Consider the following 17,025-nt stretch of genomic DNA (forward strand, 5'->3'; position numbering starts at 1 on the left):
TCCTTATGAGCCTCCAACCACTGAAGACAGGGGAAAATATTCAGGCACAACCATGGAAATAGGCATAGTAGGCAGATGTTCATCTCTTTATGAAAAAACAGCCTAGTTTCTTTTCTTTTTTTTTTTTTTAATTTTTTTACAGGCAGAGTGGACAGTGAGAGAGAGAGACAGAGAGAAAGGTCTTCCTTTGCCGTTGGTTCACCCTCCAATGGCTGCCGCGGCCGGCACACCACGCTGATCCGATGGCAGGAGCCAGGTGCTTCTCCTGGTCTCCCATGGGGTGCAGGGCCCAAGCACTTGGGCCATCCTCCACTGCACTCCCTGGCCACAGCAGAGAGCTGGCCTGGAAGAGGGGCAACCGGGACAGAATCCGGCACCCCGACCAGGACTAGAACCCGGTGTGCCAGCGCCGCAAGGCGGAGGATTAGCCTAGTGAGCCACGGTGCTGGCCGCAGCCTAGTTTCTTAATCTGCATCCTTCTTCCCTATCTTTTTGAGTTGGTGCCTGGGTTTGAATGGAGTTCTTACTAACAGACCCCTGAGGGCCAGGGAGAAGATGAGGTTCTTGGTTCCTTGCAGTGTCTTCTGCATCCTTGCTGAGATCTATGGGCAGGTGGTCTGGATTCTCCCTGGGCCGCAGCCTTGAGGTGAGGCTGGGGCCATGCCTGGTGGGCACCTGCTTTTGAGGCACCTGTGATCTGGTCCCTTCTGGCTTGGAAGAACCTGCTTCCGTTCCCTGATGACTCAGCCTCCAGTCCAGCTGCTGCTCCGGACCCCACACCCTGCATCTGGCTCTTCTTGAGAATGTCCACCCCAGCATTGCACCTGATTCCACTCGCCCTCATGATGGCAGATGTGTGCATGCTCAGCCTCCTCATAAAAAAGTATTTATTTACTTATTTATTTATTTGGAAGGCAGAATGACAAAGAAGAAGAGAGATTTTTATCTGTTGGTGTGTTTTTTTTTATCTGCTGGTTCACTCCCCAAATGGCCACATCAGCCAGGGCTGGACCAGGCCAAAGCTAGGAACCAGAAACTTTACCCAGGTCTCCCGCATGGGTTGCAGGGGCCCAGGCACTTGAGCCATCACTGGTTGCCTAAGTAGGTGCATTAGTAAGGAACTGGACCAGAAGTGGAGCAGCCAGGACTTGAACTGGAGCTCTGATATGGGAGGCAGTGTTATAATCGGTGGCTTAATCCACTGTACTACAATGCTGACCCTAACTCAGCTACTTCCCAACCTCCTATCTGGAGCCTTTGAGCTAACATCCCATTCAGAAGCTGATAATTAACTTTCTCCTTCTTTTTCTTTTTTTCTTTGCATTCCTTCTTTAACAATGCTACAGCTCCCTGACATAACTGGAAACCTCTAGAATATGGGGGAAAGGTCACAATAAGCAAATACAAAAGGAGCCAGCACAGGGGCTGGCATTGTGGTGCAGCAGGTTAAGCTGCTGCCTGCAATACCCGCATCCCATATGCATGACTGTTTGAGTCCCTGCTGCCCCACTTTCCATCCAGCTCCCTGCTAATGAGCCTGGGAAAGCAGTGGAGGATGGCCCAAGAGCACCTACACCTATGTGAGTGTGAGGAACCACGATGAAGCTCCTGGCTCCTGTCTTTAGCCTGGCCCGGCCCCTGGTACTGTGGCCACTTGGGGAGTGAATCAGCGGATGGATCTCTCTCTCTCTCTCTCTTTCTGTAACTCTATCTTTCAAATAAAAAAAATAAAATTTTTAAAATGTTTTTCAAAAGGAGACAGCATATTCAGTTTTTTAAAGATATTTATTTTATTCATTTGAAAGGCAGAGTTACAGACACACACACATACACACACACACACACAGGAGAGAGAGAGAGAGAGAGAGAGAATCTTCATCCACTGGTTCACTCCCCAAATAGCTGCAATGGCCAGGGCTGGGCCAGACTGAAGGCAGGAGCCAGGAACTTCATCTGGGCCTCTCAAATGTATGGCAGGGGCCCAAGCACTTAGCAGAGAGCTGGATGGGAACTGGAGTAGCCAGGACTCAAACACCTACCCATATGAGATGCAGGTGTTGGCTTTACCTGTTACACCACAGCACCAATCCTGTATTTAGGTATTTCAAAACCATATCATCACCACTATATACACTGATAATTTTTTCAACTAAAAACCATGTTATTTTTTTTTTTCAAAAATTAATTCACTATTTGAAAGGCAGAGTTACAGAGCGGGGGTCGGGGGGAGATCTTCTACTGGCTCACTCCCCAGATGGCTGCAATAGCCGGGACAGGGCTAGGCGAGGTGGAAGCCAGGAGCTTCATGTTGGTCTCCCACATGAGTGGCAGGTGCCCTGCTGCTTTCCCAGGTACATTAGCAGGGAGCTAAATTGGAAGTGGAGCAGCTGGGACTCAAACCAGCGCTCACCTGGGATGCCACTGTCCCAGGCAGCAGCCTCACCTCTAGTGCCACTGTGCCGGCCCCTACAACTCATGTTCTAATATGGTTGTTTTGTAGAGGCCTGAACACTGAGACCACAGCTCTGACCAGTCTATGAATGGGAGCAAGTGAGTGCAGGTCCTTCGATAGGAAACCAGAATGCTGGATGAAAGCTTGCAGGGACAGGAGGGAGGGAGAGCTCTGTGCCACCCTCCAGGTCTCTGGCCTGGCCTCCCAGGAGCCGCAGGACCTGGGCCGTCCTCCCACCTAGGGCTCATCTTCTCTGCCAGATGGAGTCAGGTCAGACTCTTCAAAGGGCAGCTTCTCTGTAGGGTTGTGCTGCCCTGGTCCTACAGTTCAAAAGATCAGCACAATAAGGGCAGGCGCTGGTCATAGTGGGTAAAGCCACCACCTGCAGAGCCGGCATCCCATGGAGTCCCAGTTGCTCCACTTCGATCCAGCTCTCTGCTATGGCCTGGGAAAGCAGTGGAGGATGGCCCAAGTCCTTGGGCCCCTGCACCCACATGGGAGACCCAGAGGAGGCTCCTGGCTTCAACCTGGCTCAGCCCTGGCCCTTATGGCCAGCTTGGAAGTGAACCAGCAGATAGATCTCTGTCTCTCCTTCTCTTCTGTAACTGTGACTTTCAAGTAAATAAATAAACCTTAAAGAAAAATCAGCACAATAAAATATTTTTCATGGGAAGCCTAACAATGAAGTGTCAAGTTTTTGTCGAGTAAGTATGTTTAAAACAAGTCACTATTTGTGTCATCAAAGTTAACTTTTTAAGGGTTTTTAACCTCTAAAAAGTTGGTGATTGCATTTCAAGGAAAACGTCATTTCCTGCAGGGAGAGAAAGTCCCTTCAGATGCCTGGAGTGGCCTGGGGCGGGGCATGGGGAAGCAGGGATGGAGGACTGGCACCTGCCGCCCCCGCCCACCGTACTGATAGAGAGGCCTAGGGGACAGGGGGCTGGAAGGAAACCGGCGTGTGTCATGGAGACCGTTGAGTGTCAGCTTTGAGAGACTCGGAGCTTCTGCCAGTTTCATGAGAAGGGAAGTAGCAGACAGCAAATTGTGTTTGGGAAATTTAAGTTGTAGGTGTGTAACTCTGCCTTTCAAATAAATAAGTTGAAAAGATATATTTATTTATCTGAAAGAGTTACACAGAGGGAGAAACAGAGAGATCGTTCTTCTATCTGCTGGTTTACTCGCCAAATGGCTGCCAAGAGCTGGACTGGGCCAGGCTGAGACCAGGATCCTACAAGTCCACCTGGGTCTCCCATGTAGGTACAGGGGCCCAACACCAGGGTCATCTGCTGCTGCTGCTTTCCCAGGCGTATTAGCAGGAGCTGGATCGGAAGTGGAGCAGCTGGGACTTGAACCATATGGGATGCTGGCGTTGCAGGCAGCGGCTTAACCTGTTGTGCCACAAATGCCGGCCCCGAGAAATGAATCTTTAAAAAATAAATGTTTGTTGACTGAGTCAATCAGTAACTGAAGGAATGAATGGACCTCTCGGGAGACAGCGGCATCAGCCTGATGAAGCACCCTGTAGTAAGTGCTTTTCTGTGTGGGTCCCGTGTTGTGTTCTAACAGGGTGAGCTTCTTGCAGGCCACAGTCAAGCAGATGAGTAACAGCCCTCATGGTTGCTTCTGCAGGAAGTGGTCTTGGCGGTTCCTGGCAGCCTTCTTTCCCGTTTTTTGGTGTTCACCAGGCATGCTGCTAGCACAGCGCCACCTGTAGGGTAAAACAGGAAATGCAGTTTTTTATTTAAAAACATTGATTTTTTAAAAAAAATTTATTTAAGGTATACAAATGTCATGCATTTCATATACACAGATTTAGAAATATCATTTCTTCTCAGCCCACCCTCCCTCCTGCCTTCACTTACACTCTTCTTCCTCCCCCCATTTTCACTCTAAGTTGTTTTTTTTTTTTTTTAAGATTTATGTATTTATTTATTTATTTGAAAGTCTGAGTTACACAGATAGAGAAGGAGAGGCAGGGAGAGGTCTTCCATCTGCTGGTTCACTCCTCAATTGGCTGCAATGGCAGGAGCTGTGCCAATCCAAAGCTAGGAGCCAGGAGCTTCTACCGGTTCTCCCACGTGGGTGCAGGGACCCAGGCACTTGGGCCATCTTCTACTGCTTTCCTAGGCCATAGCAGAGAGCTGGATCAGAAGAAGAGCAGCCAGTACTCAAACTGACACCCATATGGGATGCTGGCACTGCAGGCGGAGGCTTTACCCGCTATGCCACAGCGCCTGGCCCTCTCACTCTTAATTTTTTTTAAAAGATTCATTTTCAGTTTTCTTTATACTCAAAAGATTAACCCTACACTAAGTAAACAGTTCAATAAATACTCTGAAGTAAAAACACTTTTCCTCAACAGTAAAGACAAGGGTTGTAAACATTCATCAAATCTAAAAATGTCAATTTACCTCCTATACATTACATTTTAGGTACTCTATTAGTTGCCACAGATCAGGGAAAACATGGTAAATGTATTTTTTGGGACTGGCTTATTTCACTAAGTATAATGGTTTCCAGTTGCATCCATTTTGTTGCAAAAGGCAAGATTTTTTTTTTTTACTGCTGAGTAGTATTCCTTTATATCTTATAACTTCTTTATCCAGTCATCAGTTGATGGACATCTAGGTTGATTCCATATCTTAGCTATTGTGAATTGAGCTGCAATGAGCATGTGGATACAGACAACTCTTTCATCCGCTGATTTCATTTCCTTTGGGTAAATTCCCAGGAGCGGGATGGCTGGGTCATATGGGAGGTCTATATTCAGATTTCTGAGGTATCTCCACACTGTCTTCCACAATGACTGCATCAGTGTACATTCCCACCAACAGTGGATTAGGGTACTTTTTCCCCACATACTCACTAGCATTTACTGTTTGTTGATTTCTGTATGACAGTCATTCCAACTGGGGTAAGGAGAAACCTCACTGTGGTTTTGACTTGCATTTCCCTGATGGCTAGTGATCCTGGCATTTTTCATGTGTCTGTCGGCCATTTGGATTTCCTCTTTTGAAAAATGCCTGTTTAAGGCCTTTCCCATTTCTTAACTGGATTGTTTGTTTTGTTGTTGTTGAGTTTCTTCAGCTCTTTATAGACTCTGGATATTAATCCTTTATCAGTTTTATAGTTTGCAAATCTTTTCTCCCATTTGCGAACTATGAAAATACATCTTTTTGCACAAATTTTCCTTTTACAAATTAACATCTTGTGGTATCATTTAACTTTTGCTGACTTAGGATTTTCTCCAGCATTTTTTTTTTTACATTTGGCTTCATTTACCCAGATAAACTTACTATTTTCTTTAATAAATTTAGATGTATTTAAAAGGCAGGGTGACTGAGAGAGAGGGAGAGAGGGAGAGGGAGAGAGGGAGGGGAGAGAGAGGGAGAGAGGGGAAAGAGGGAGAGAGGGGAGAGTGAGAGAGAGAGGGAGAGGAGAGTGAGAGAGAGAGAGAGAGAGAGGGAAGGGAGAGGGAGAAAGGGAGAGCGGGAGAGAGAGATCTTCCATCGGCTGGTTCACTCCCCAGACACCTGAAACAGCAGGGCTTGTTCAGGTGGAAGCGAGGAGCCTGGGACTCCACCTGGTCTCCCACTTGGCGGCAGGGCCCCAGCATGCGAGCCATCATCATGGCTGCCTCCAAGGATGCATCAGCAGGAAGCTGGATCAGAAGCACAGGAACCACGACTCGAACCACGAGCTCTAATGCGAGATGCGGCAGCTTCATCACGGCACCACAGTGCCTGCCCCGAGCGTACTATTTTCTCACTCTATTGTATGGCGGCTTTGTTTCACTCATTGTCCACATTTCAGACGAACAAATCTTATATGTTAAATTGTAAAATTCCTATTAGAAGAGGCCAGGGAGTGGAAGTGTTCACAGAATCACTTTATTTGCCATGCATGGATCCCTTGTAGACACAGCTACTCACACTTGTTGGAGAATTAAACTCTAAACTCTATAGTTATGGTATGGCAACATTCTCATTGATAAAAGACCATTGAGAAGAAACTTCAAAAACATGCAAATAATGACTAAAGGTACTACTGATTATGCTTTACAGGGACACATACAGGTTTTTTTTTTTAAGATTTATTTATTTATTTGAAAGGCAAAGTTACAGAGAGGCAGAGGCAGAGACAGAGGCAGAGGCAGAGAGAAAGAAAGAAAGATAGCAAGAGAGGTCGTCCATCCGCTGGTTCACTCCCCAGATGGCTGCAACAGCTACAGCTAGGCCAATCCAAAGCCAGGAGCCAGGAGCTTCTTCCAGGTTTCCCACACAGGTGCAGGGGCCCAAGGACTTGAGCCATCCTCTACTGCTTTCCCAGGGCATAGCAGAGAGCTGGCTCAGAAGTGGAGCAGCCAGGACTCAAACCAGCACCAACGTGGGATGCTGGCACTGCAGGTGGCGGCTTTACCTACTACGCCACAGTGCCGGCCCCAGGGCTACATATAGTTTTAAACATTATATTTGAAGCATGTATGCACACCTTGGCCTTCTTGTCCACCTCAGGAGAAAATGCTTATTGACCCAAAGGAGTTCCCACTACGTCTTTCTAGGTGTTTTCTTGTGCCAACGTTAAAGTGGCATTGTTGGCTTGCCTCCACATCTGGACAGATTTTCACAGTTTTTAAAGGTCTTGTGTCTTGGCATTTAATATTTACTTTTTTCTTTTATTTTTCCTGGTTGCTAGTTCCATGTCAGCAGTGAAACCTCCTTATGATGCTTTTATTTGGGGAGAATAAAAAAAAAACCTCCTTATGATGCTTTTATTTTAGTAGGGGAGAATATTTTCTTCCTATAGATTTAAATAAAGCATTTACATGTAACAGATAGGAACCCTTTTCATGTATGCATAATGGCTGATATTTTCTTGTAGTCTGTGTGCATGTGTAGCATCTTTATAGTATTTTAATCATATAGAAGTTATCAGCTTTTATACATCCATACTCAATCTTTTACTTTGTGATAATTTCTATTATTATTTTTGTGCTTAGAACATCTTTCCTGTACAGAAATCAGATATAAGAGAGTATTTCAAATAGTTTGTGGAAAGTGAAATTGAAAGATTAGTTTATTTTGGTGCAAAAATATCATAAATCCATGCATAGTTTATTAATAATATGCTTTTCCGTAAACTTTTTTAAAAGGATTTATTTATTTATTTGAAAGGCAGAGTGATAGAGAGAGAGGGAGAGACAGAGAAGGATCTTCCTGAGGTTCACTTCACAAATGTCCGTAACAGCCTGGGCCAGGCCGGACCAAAGCCGGGAACCAAGAACTCCCTCCTGACCTCCCACATGGGTGGCAGGAACGCAGGCACCTGCCTACCAGATGTACAGCAGAAAGTTGGATCAGAAGTGTGGAGTAGCTGGGTTTCGAACCAGACGCTCCTGTATGGGATGCAGGAGTCCCGAGCAGTGGCTGAATTAGCTGAGTCACAACACATGCCTCTCTCATGAACTTGCTGAAGATTTTTTAATGTGTACTTACTTTTTGTTTTGTTTTGCTTTTCTGGTTTTATATTCTCCTGTGTATTACTTGAACTAAGCTTCACATATTTCCCCCAAATAGGCAATCATCTCAACACCGTTTGTTTAAAACACCATTTCCCTACCTGCGATGCCAGCATCACATACGGGGCCCAATCGTGTCCTGGCTGCTCCACTTCCACTCCAGCTCCCTGATAATGGCCTGGGAAAAGCAGCAGCAGACGGTTTAACTGCTTTGGCCCCTGCCACCCACTTGGGAAACCCCGAAGTTGTTCTTGGCTCTGGTTTTGACCTGGCCCAGCCCTGGCTGTTGCAGCCATCTGAGGAGTGAGTCAGTGGATGGACGAGCTCTCCTTTTCTCTCCATAGCTCTGACTTTCAAATAAATAAATGCATCTTTAAATATGTATATATATACACATATACATACAAACTATTTGCTTTCCATTTTTTCCTTTATCACAAATAAATCATCTTATACATGAATACCAATTTTGCTTTCCTTTTTGTTCCCTTAAGCAATCTGTCAATTGTTGTGCCAATATCACCCATTTTTAGCCGCACTAACTATTTAATACCTTCCAATATCTAACCGTTCCTCATTATTGGGACTTCTGGAATTTTTCTTACTCATTCTTGATTGTTATTTTCTTCCAGATAAACTATCAGGATCATTTTGCTGTTTCCTAAAACATAACTATTAGAATTTTGATTTGGCCTCTTACATCCTATTCAACAAGTATTTATTGGGCATTGATATCAAGGAGCTAATCAATATTTACCTAATAATAATGGCAACCATATTTGTAAGTGTATATTTCCTTATATTGCAAAGCACTTAAAACATAAAAAAAAATCTCCTTTCATATAGTCCCTCGAGGAGTCTCAGAATACTGGATCACGAGACAGCTAAGGCAGGCGCAGAGAGGGGGGATGTCCCTTGAACGTAAACCAGGAGAGGAACAGGCTGGTTGAGCATAGACAGAAGTTAAAACCTCATTCAAATCAGGAAGATAAAAGTTATATAAAATGTGGTGGTGGATACTGGGAAAGGAGACATGTGGTTTCTATTAAAAAAAAAAAAAAAAAAAAAAAAACCATGAGGTTAGAGGGCCCGTCCTCTACAATGCAGCTTGGCCTGTTCACATGGCGTTTGAGTGAAGTGCACCCTGGGTCGGCCGGCAGTCCACTTTCTGTGGCACTGAGGGCACCGCCCTGAATCAGACAATTGCCGGTGCAGTCCTGAGACGGACAAGAAACAAGCCCAGGCATGGTAAAGGCAAACGGCCCATCCTATTAAAAACCGGAGTGAGACCTCAGCGTTTTCCTCTTCACAATAATTGTGAGCATTTATTCGTCATGCTAGTGGGAAAGACAAGGGATGCTGATCAGAAGTTATTCAAGCCATTTAGTGAAGTCTGTAGGCAGAGTTTGAATGTTAAGTGAACTCAATTTACTGCAAGTTATATTTAACATATCTATTTCCTAAGGAGTTAGTAAGATTGTTTTTGTTGAATGTATAACTTTGTTCTTGGAGGCAACAGAAATGCTTGAGAGGATATGACATGACATTTGCAATTGTTTGCAGTGTTTAAGAAAATTTAGTCAAATCACTTTGCACAGAGATATTTGTGTAGGGAAGTATACTCTCTTAAATTTATAGGTTAGTGGAACTTTAGTTCAAGGGTGGGAAAAATTATTCTTATTTTTTATACATAATATACTTTTGAACATGTGTAGTTATGAACCAAATAATCATATTTATTGGTTAACTTTAAAAGCTTAACATTTGGGCTGGCGCCGCGGCTCACTAGGCTAATCCTCCGCCTTGCGGCGCCGGCACACCAGATTCTAGTCCCAGTCGGGGCGCCGGATTCTGTCCCGGTTGCCCCTCTTCCAGGCCAGCTTTCTGCTGTGGCCAGGGAGTGCAGTGGAGGATGGCCCAAGTACTTGGGCATTGCAACCCATGGGAGACCAGGATATGTACTTGGCTCCTGCCATGGGATCAGCGCGGCGGTGTGCCAGCTGCGGCGGCCATTGGAGGGTGAACCAATGGCAAAGGAAGACCTTTCTCTCTGTCTCTCTCACTGTCCAGTCTGCCTGTCAAAAAAAAAAAAAAAAAAAAAAAAAAGCTTAACATTTGAATGTAAATGAATTGAATATTGATGTGTATTTCTTCCCATGCTCCAAGATAACACATTGGATGTTAAAAACGCAGTTAGTAGTAAGTTGATCAATTCATCCAGGTTTTCTTGGGACTATTTCAAAACCGGAAGTCCCACAACCCCAAACTTTTGGCAGACCGGAAGGTTGGTCACCCTGATATCAGCAGATACTTCGTCTCCTTTGTTCTTCACAACAGCCCTGTGGCAGTCTGCTACTCACCCATCTTCCTCATTAACAAGGGGCAGCAAAGGGACCCAGAGAAGTTACCATGGGGTGGCCAAAGCCATCAGTTAATTTATGGTCACCCTCCACCCCTGTGTTTTTTTCTTTTTTTAAAAAATTATTCACTTTTATTTGTTGGAAAGGCAGAGCTACAGAGAGACGGGCAGACAGAGGTCTTCCATCCACTGGTTCTTTTCTTTTTATTTTTTTTTTTATTCCCCTACCCCTGCTGGTTCTCTCTCCAAATGCCTACAACAGCCAGGACTGTTAAACAGAGTTATGGGATGTTCACATCACAGGAGGCGGCTTAACGCTCTGTGCCACAACACAGGCCCCACTCTTTTTGTGAATTAGATGAAAATAAATATTTTTTAAAAAGCATGTTGAGATAACTTTTCAAAGTGGAGGGCATAAAGGGAACAGGACTCGGGCATGTGTGAAATTGCTGCATGGAATATGAGCTTCTGGTCACCCTCACCCTCTGCGTGCCGGCAGCTGGTGTGACCGGGTAATTCCATTGTGTCGAGACTCCAGATGCGTGCTAAAGGTTATCAGATCCTTGAAATATAGGCATTTTCAGTAGGTACGCACGTTCTTTTCTTATCTGCAGTTGGCCTTGCAACCCCTGTTCTTTCTTTACATCCCGTAGACATTTCCTACAGCGGAATCTCGAGTGCTGCTCCTCTTCCTGGCTCTGCTAGAGCCTTCATTCAGGTCTCTCTGAGTCTGTGTCTCCAGAATTGTGATTCCTAGACCTTAAATACATTCTTTTACTTAAAAAAGTGACCCTTAAAAAGGGTTTTTAAATTTTATTTTTCTTAACTTATTTTCATTTTATTTGAAAGGCAGACATACACACACACACATACACACACGTGCAGAGAGAGAGAGAAAGAGAGAGAATCTTTCATCTACTAGTTCACCTGCTAAATGTCTGCAACAGCCAGAGCTGGGCCAGGCTGAAGCCCAGTACTCCATCTGGGTCTCCCACATGAGTAGCAGGGCCAAAGCATTTGAGACACCATCAGCTGCCTCCCAAGGATGTCCATCACCAGAGAGCTGGATTTGAAGCAGAGTATGTGGGACTTGAACCAGGCACTATGACTGGGATGCAGGCATCCCAAGCAGTTTCTTAAGCCACTGTGCCAAGAGCCCACATCAAAATCCTTTTATTTTTGGGCCAGCACTGTGGTGCACTGGGTTAATACCCTGGCCTGAAGTGCCAGCATACCATATGGGCGATGGTTCTAGTCCTGGCTGCTCCTCTTCTGATTCAGCTCTCTGCTAAGGCTCAGGAAAGCAGTAGAAGATGTCCCAAATCTTTGGGCCCCTGCACCCATGTGGGAGACCCGGAAGAAGCTCCTGGCTCCTGGCTTTGGATTGGCACAGCTCCGGCCATTGCAGCATTTGGGGGAGTGAACCATTGGATGGAAAACCTCTCTCTCTCTGCCTCTCCTCTGTGTAACTCTGACTTTCAAATAAATAAATAAAATCTTTTTTTAGATTTATTTATTTATTTGACAGGTAGAGTTACGACAGTGAGAGAGAGACAGAGAGAAAGGTCTTCCTTTCATTGGTTCACTCTCCAAATGGCTGCAACGGCTGGAGCTGCGCCGATCCGAAGCCAGGAGCCAGGAGTTTCCTCCTGGTCTCCCATGCGGGTGTAGGGGCCCAAGCACTTGGGCCATCCTCCACTGCTATCCCAGGCCACAGCAGAGAGCTGGCCTGGAAGAGGAGCAACTGGGACTAGAACGGGCGCCCATACGGGATGCCGGTGCCGCAGGTGGAGGATTAACCTAGTGCACCATGGCGCTGGCCCCAATAAAATCTTTTTAAAAATCCTTTTATTTTTACAGTTTCTGAGCTTGATCAACATTTTTTGACCACCAAGAATAATGATGCTATGAACACTCATCTTCAAGCTTGTATGTAGACACGTGTTTTCATTTGCTTTGGGTATAAATCTAGGAGTGGAAATGCTGGGACATAGGCTAAGTCTCTTTCACCTTTGGAGGAAGTCAGATGCATCCAAAGCAGCTGCACCATTTTATGGGGGTTCCAATTTCTCTCCATCCTCTCTTAGTCTTGTTATTATCTGTTTTATTACAGCCACTCTTGAGGATGCGAGGCGGTAGCTCACTGTGGTTTTGGGTTGCATTTCCCTGATGGCTAATGCTCTTGAACATCATGTGTTTATTAGTCATTTGTCTATCTTTGGAAGTATTGTCTGTTTCCTGCCTGTTCACACTTTTAACTGGTAGTCTTCTTGTTTTGGAGTTATAACAGCACTTTATATGTTCTAGACACGTCTTTTATCAGATATGTAACTTGCAAATACTTTCTATCATTCTGTGGTTATCTTTTCATTTTCTTGATGGTGTCCTTTAAATCACAAAATTTTTAAATTTTGATGATATCCAATTTATCTAATATCTCTTGTTGCTTATGATTTTGGTGTCATATTTAAGAAATAATTCACTTTTTTAATTAATTAATTTTTTTTGACAGGCAGAGTGGACAGTGAGAGAGAGAGAGAGAGAGACAGAGAGAAAGGTCTTCCTTTTGCCATTGGTTCACCTTCCAATGGCCACCGCAGCCGGCGCACTGCGACCGGTGCACCGCGCTGATCCGATGGCAGGAGCCAGGTGCTTCTCCTGGACTCCCATGGGGTGCAGGGCCCAAGTACTTGGGCCATCCTCCACTGCACTCCCGGGCCACAGCAGAGAGCTGGCCTGGAAGAGGAGCAACTGGGACAGAATCCGGTGTCCCAACCGGGACTAGAACCCGGTGTGCTGGCTCCACAAGGCGGAGGATTAGCCTAGTGAGCCGCGGCGCTGGCCAAAATAATTCACATTTAAAAGTGATCCTCATATGAAAATATTGTTTTTTATGATAGAAATGAATGGTGGCCGGCGCTGCGGCTAATCCTCCGCCTTGCGGCGCCGGCACACCGGGTTCTAGTCCTGGTCGGGGCGCCAGTTCTGTCCAGGTTGCCCCTCTTCCAGTCCAGCTCTCTGCTGTGGCCCGGGAAGGCAGTGGAGGATGGCCCAAGTGCTTGGGCCTTGCACCCGCATGGGAGACCAGGAGGAAGTACCTGGCTCCTGGCTTCGGAATGGCGCAGTGAGCTGGCTGCAGCGGCCATTGGGGGGTGAACCAACGGAAGGAAGACCTTTCTCTCTGTCTCTCTCGCTGTCCACTCTGCCTGTCCAAAAAAAAAAAAAAAAAAAAAGAAGAAGAAGAAGAAAAAAGAAAAAAAAAAGAAATGAATGGTACCTATACTCATATATGTTAATTTTCTTTAAAAATTTGTTTGCTTATTTATTTTGAAAGACAGAGTGACAGAAATTAGGAGAGACACAGAGATAGCTAGCTTCCATCCTGTAGTTCACTCCCTAAATGGCTGTAATAACTTAGACTGGGCCTAGCCGAAGCCAGGAGCCCGTAATTCTATCTGTGTCTTCCATATGGATGTCAGGGGCCCAAGTTCTTCGACCATCTTCCACTGCCTTCCCTGGCACATTGGCTGGGAGCTGGATCCGAAGTGGAGCAGCAGGGACTGGAACCAGAGCTCATATGGGAATTTGGCATTGCAGGCAGTGGCTTAATCCACTGAGCCACAATGCTGGCCCCCAAATAAATAATGTAAATGCTTTAAACTTATACGCATATTTTTGTTGGACTAGAAATCCAGAAAATGAAATGTGATCCTGGATTTCAACCTTATTGCAAACTAGGGATATTTTCTATCTGGGACATTGCTTTGAAAAGTTGGAGGAGGATGGGATGAGGCTGAAGGCATGGTTTCTCCACGTGACCCACAGCACAGCTATAATAACAAGAGCACCAACTGTGGGGAAAATGGCCTGAGTTCCTGTGACATGAAAAACATTTTATGGGCAAGTTTTAAGTTTTAAGGGGTGGGGAGAGTTCGGTGTTTTACTCAGAGACACCATACAACGGATCTGATCTGGTGAATTCTTTAACCCTAGAATCAGTGGAAATTTGTTTTGCTTGGGACTGGACACTAGATGTCTCAGTTACACAGACTGTGCAATGAGAAATGCAGTTATTTAAAAAAAAATGCCACAGAAATATGAGCTGTTCAGTCTTGGCTGTGATGCAGCTTTTATTTGAGCTATTGGAGTTTAATTTCATTTAAACTTTCTTTGAAACCCAGCTGTAGACACTCACCACCTTTAAAGTTCTTAACTACAAACCAATTGAAATGTCAGCAGTGTCCCATAATTTCCTGGATGAGGAAATGGACAAAAGATACTGGGATTTGCTAAAAGCCACGGACGGAAGTGGCATTAGAAATTGGGGTAGAATCCAGAAATTACCGGCTTTTTATATTGTCTTCTAAACAGCAGCCATTTCCAAGAAGTAATTTACAAGGAGACTTTTGTCAATGAGAAGTAGAAACTGCATCTGGTGAGACGACAGAGGTGTGGCATAGCGAGAAAAAGCGGAACCCAAAGATGTGCTTTTGAACCCTGACGTCACCGTTTTTATGCTCTCTGATTCCATGCAAGTCACCTCAGTCTGGGTGACTTCCCTCGAGAAGGAAGAGCCCAGAAACCCGGGACATTCTCACGGCTGCTCCACGACTGGCACGCTTTCTCCATTGAAAAGTGAAGTAACTGCACGGCTATTCAACTGCAAAATGCCCACTGCTCCTGAAATTACACACACCCCAGCCTTCGGGTGCAGGGACGAGGGGAAGGGAGGGAGGGAAGCAGGGAGGGAGAAGGGAGAGAGGCCGGGAGCGCATTTGATGCTGACGGTAATCAGCCAGCACACACCCTGTGGGTCCCGGAGGCTCCTCCTAACCGAGGGAGCCCAGGAACAGAGTGGCCCCGCAGACCCAGGCGGATCCCTGGGGCGGAGTTGATCGCAACGGGGACGACTCACTGTCTGGCCTCTGCCTGTGCCCTCGCCCGCCCACTCCCCACACACCCACACCCCATCTCTGTCTTCTCTCTCTCTCTCTCTCTCTCTCTCTCTCTCTCTCTCTCTCCACCACACACTGCGGAGAAACGGTGGACATGAAAGGCTGATTGTGAGGGCATGGGCTTCGGAGGTGACATTTCCAGTGCTTCCTGGGAAGTCACCCTTTCACCTCATGCGTGCTCCTTCCGGGGCCACTGGCCACCCCCGCGCTCCCCCACACAGGGCGATTTATCCCGCTGGCGGGGCGGGGGGGGGGGGTGCGCTCTCGAGGTGGGGCCGGCCAGGCGCGTGGGAGCGCGCTCCGTCCTGTTCCCGGGGCCGCGGACTTGACGGCAGGAGGAACAAGTGCTGACTGTTCGCTGTGGCCACACAATGAGCCGCTGTCTCCTAAGCCGTGACCTTTCCACAGAGAGGGGCCGGCGCACTTTTCAAGTCTCTGCCGTTGCTGCAGAGGCGCTGTGGTAAACAGAGGAAGAAGGCCCTCATTGTCACCAAGGGCTTCCAGAAGCCCCCGGAACTTCTTAGACGGGGGCCCTGGGTTGCCTTGGTCAAGGGCTGTAATCCAATTTTACTGCGGAAGTTGAATTACTTCAAGTGAAAAAAAAAATTAATTTATTTGGTTAGATTTGGATGGGCTGGGGTGGCCACTCTGTGGGGAATGTGTTGGGCACTCAGCCATAACTGAGGTCTTCTTCATTCACATTCACAAAGCCCTGTGTGGTACAAGCATCCGGTGGCCGTGAACTGGAGCCTGAGGGGTGCCTTTGGAGAGGTCACCCCACCCTCTTTGCCCAGGGTTGGTCTCCTGTGGACTGCTGACTGCCTTTGAGAAAGGAGAGAGCTCTGTCCTGCTGCCCTTCTCATCTTTGGACTTGTGTGAGGGCCTGTGGCACGGTCCGGGTGGCCCTCTTCCACCTGTGAGGTTAGATGGTGAGCACAAGCTGACCAGTGTGAAAAAGGGCCCGAGTCCTGGCTATGCCATGGAGTTGCAGGACCATCGACTCTGGGACCCCTTGTTAAGTTGGCTTTTCTGTGAATTTCAGTGCAAAAGTGTAATTCATGCACACAGCTCCATCCCAGCCAATCTGACAGTACTGGGTGTACAACAAACCCTTCACTAAGCAACAAATCAACACTTTTTTATTTTTACAGTTTAAAAAAAAAGATTTATTTATTTCTTTGAAAGGCAGAGATACAAAGAGAGAAGGAGAGAGCGAAATCTTCTGTCTGCTGGTTCACTCCTCAAATGGCTGCAACAGCTGGAGTCAGGAGACAGGAGCTTCTTCCAGGTCTCCCACATGGGTGCAGGGGCCCAAGCACTTGGGCCATCTTCTACTGCTTTCCCAGGCCATAGCAGAGAGCTGGATTGGAGTTGGAGGAGCCGGGTCCCAAACCCGCACACATATGGGGTGCTGGCGCTGCAGGTGGAGGCTTAACTTTCTACGCCACAGCGCTGGCCCCAACGCTCTGGTTTTGTTTATGGCATCAAGCAAGACACTGGGTTCTGGGAGGCTTTCTGAGGGGTTTGATGGTGTGGGTACACTGCAGAGGAACTGGAAACTGATCTTAACCATAGGCACCAGGCTGATGGCCAGGGAATTCCCCTTTCTGCTTACCTCTAAACCAGCTTCTTTTTGGAGTTACTTCTTTTCTTTCCCTGAGGGATTTGGACCCCCAATCCATTCATCCAGCCAGCCAGCAAATATCCGTTAAGTCCCCTCCATGTGAGCATGGATCTGTGG

General features: G+C 46.5%; 2 long non-coding RNA genes across 3 annotated transcripts in view; one reads left to right on the forward strand and one right to left on the reverse strand.

The window, feature by feature from the left end:
- LOC149127135 (uncharacterized) overlaps nt 1–17,025 on the forward strand; it is a 563,175-nt gene that overhangs the window by 243,635 nt on the left and 302,515 nt on the right. The gene's annotated exons all lie outside the window — the stretch shown is intronic.
- Nucleotides 870–17,025, reverse strand: part of LOC103350404 (zinc finger and BTB domain-containing protein 38) — a 129,543-nt gene continuing 113,387 nt past the window's right edge. Inside the window, exon 3 of the long non-coding RNA XR_016232756.1 lies at nt 870–4,160. This is a non-coding gene — a long non-coding RNA (zinc finger and BTB domain-containing protein 38). The remainder of the gene's footprint in view (nt 4,161–17,025) is intronic.

Source organism: Oryctolagus cuniculus, chromosome 4 (genome assembly GCF_051225735.1).
Source record: "Oryctolagus cuniculus isolate XC-2025 breed Fujian yellow rabbit chromosome 4, ASM5122573v1, whole genome shotgun sequence".
NCBI classification, from domain to species: Eukaryota; Metazoa; Chordata; class Mammalia; order Lagomorpha; family Leporidae; genus Oryctolagus; species Oryctolagus cuniculus.